Here is a 2,937-nt window from a genome sequence, read left to right on the forward strand (position 1 = left end):
GCCCGCCCGCCGCGCCCGCCCCACCGCGATGCGCAGCCGCGCCCGCCGCACCGCGCCGGCGCCGCGATGGTGCGCCGGCGCCCTTCGCAAGCTGAAGCCGCCGCGAAGCCGCTGCCCGGCCCCGGCGCTCCCCTCGGGAGACGCTCCCCCGCCAGCACCGGCGGAGAGGGGGCGGTGGGAGGGATGACGTAGTGGGGCGTGGGGCAGGGGCGAGGCCGGCCGGCGGGCCCGGAGCCCGCTCCGGGCCCCCCGAGGGCTCCGCTCCGCCAAGGGGGTGCGGGCGGGACCCCCCCATCCCTGTCGGAGTGACGGGCGGGCCGGGGGAGCGGCGGGGCGAGCGGGGGAGAGGGATGATGTCATCCCCTTTTCCAGGGGAGGGCGGGGTCTGCCCGCGGGAGGAGGTGGGCGCGACGCCGCGTCTCCCCCAGGAGCGGGCGAGGAGGGGGATGCGCACCGTGCCAGCCTCCCACGGTGCCCAACCCGCGCGTCTGAACCGGCGCTGCCCCGGGCCGGGCTGGGTGGGCGCCGTGCCCGCGGCGGGGGGTGATCGCTCCGTGCCGCATCAGCCGGTCGTGGGGCAGGCACCGGGGAAGGCATCCCGCCCCGGGCGGGGGTTCCCGGCATGCGCCCCAGCCCGGGCGGGGGTCCCCGGGAGTCTCCGCTGTGGGTCCCAGCCCCGGGCGGGGGTCCCCTGTAGCCCCCACCAGCCCGGCCGGCGGTCCCGCTGCAGGGCGCAGAGCGGAGCGCAACGCGGAGCGCAACTTTGGCAGCGGCACGGCCGGCCGGGGAGGTACCGGGGAAGGAGCCCTTCATGCGGGCCGCCGCTGCAGCCCTTCCCGGGAGCCGCGAACTGCAGGTGCCGGTGGCGGGGCACATGCTCGGCTCAGCGCGGCTCGCTGCTGAGAGCAGAGGTTGGCGTGTGGGTGGGTGTGCGGGAGCCTTCCCAGCACATGGGGTAGCCCGGCTGCCGGGAGTGACGAGCTGCAAAAGCTTCTGCTCATCCTGCGGTTCTCAAAATGTGCGCATTTGGGTTTGCTGGAGAAATGGTCTCCAGCGCTCGGTTTCTGTGACCCACTTATTTTTCCCTAACTGGTCAGATAAGCCATAGGGATTAACCATGTAGGCTTAATACACAGGTACCTGAGAGGAAAATGCAGCGCCTTTCAGAGTAGCAGCCTCAGGTTTCCTTTCATCTTCAACCATCATCACCTTTAAATAAGACACAACTATCTGCATTAGAAATGCAATGCATAGTCTTTAAAGAAACAACATTTGGAACTTGGGTGGGGTTTTTCATCTTCAGTTTTCACGGATTTTCCCATCCACTTAACAAAAACCACAGTATGTATAACTCTTTAGCTCTATTCTTAAAATCTTGCTGGGATAATGTTTAAGGATCTAAATACTCCTAATGACTGGTGCCAGGCAGGTTGAAGGCTTTACTTCTACATCAGTCCTGTATTGGGACTGATGCTTTGTCCAATCTGAAAGCAACATGAAGAGACTGCATTTCTGACTGGAAAAAAAAAGCCAAACAAACAAGAAAAAGAAAAGAGGAAGGTTTGATCATACTGGAAGCTCAAGCATGCCTGGTTAGATAGCTAGGGCATTACTCTACCCTCCTTCATGCAAACATTAAGCATAGTAATCCTCATTTTAAAAGTCTTAAGAGAAAGGCACAGGCGATGCTGAATTCTCACTCTGATAGCACTTTCCGGTACTGGCCTCCTCACACTGCTGGAGCAGTGGGAAGGAGGGGTGAGAAAAGGATGAAAATGTGATTCAGGCATAGTTGGTACCACAGAGAGTGGCCTGCTGGTACCTTCTGGCTTGGTGAGACACACTGGGAATGTGGGAGGGACGGAGTGCATGAGAGGTGACACAACAGGTGATGTAAGGTATGAGGTCATGGAGGACACACAGGTTGAAATGGGAGCTCAAAATGAGACGTGGTGGGTGATGGAAAGCCAGCAGGGAAGTCTTTGTGTCTGCAGATTGTATCAGTTATGGAAGCTGATTATTATTATCACAATATAACAGAAAAACACATGGGAAAAGGCAGCACCACAGAGGATGAAATGAATGAGCCTGCAACCAGGGATTTTGTCCCTGTAATGATGAGGTAGGGAGAAGACTTGTGTTCCAGCAGGGATGTTTAAGTGTCAGTAACCTTACTGAAAAGGAAGAGTGACATGTAAAACAGATCAGCCCACAGGAGAACCTGTCCTTAAAATCTCTGTTTACAGCTCACAGGAGAATATACCAGGAGACCTTGATGCTCAGTAGGGAGTTCAGTGAAGACATTAACAGGACTGAAGAGAGCTCTTTAGGCTGCTAACTGGGAGAGCTGTTATTATAAATTATAGCTTTGAGGCTTTGTCAGGGAGTGTTGCTTCATTTCTTGAAATTATGGGCTAAATTAATCACTGTTTTAACATAGTGCTAAATTATTTGCACTTATAGGCAGTTTTGCCACAATAAATCTTAATCTTTCATTCTCTGGAACATGCCCTTCCAAGGCTGAGTGAGCAACGGACTCCCCACTCCACGGGTCACAGACCTGGCTGGGATGGACTGTGCATGGCAGAAGAAGTAATGTTTTCAAGGAGGATTGAGACTACAGTTAGCAAGCTGCTTTTCAACAACAACATAGAAGGCAGAATTCCCATAGAAAAACGCTTTGATTCCTGTCAAAGCACCACAGGAGCAAGACTTAAGGAGTTGATGATGCTCTAAGTGTGGTTAGCAGTCTTGAGACAGACAAGTGTACCTGCCTGACACAGCTACTACTACATCAGGAAGGTTGTTTTGTTTAGGGTACATGGTAAATCAGCATATTCTAAGTGAAGCTTTCCTTGAATGTCCAGTTTGCAGGAGCAAAAAAAGTTTCTGGATTTGCTTGAAATTGATGAAAACTAAATGAAAACCAAACCGAAA

This window comes from Pyrgilauda ruficollis, unplaced genomic scaffold (assembly GCF_017590135.1).
Source record: "Pyrgilauda ruficollis isolate IOZ18807 unplaced genomic scaffold, ASM1759013v1 scaffold30, whole genome shotgun sequence".
NCBI classification, from domain to species: Eukaryota; Metazoa; Chordata; class Aves; order Passeriformes; family Passeridae; genus Pyrgilauda; species Pyrgilauda ruficollis.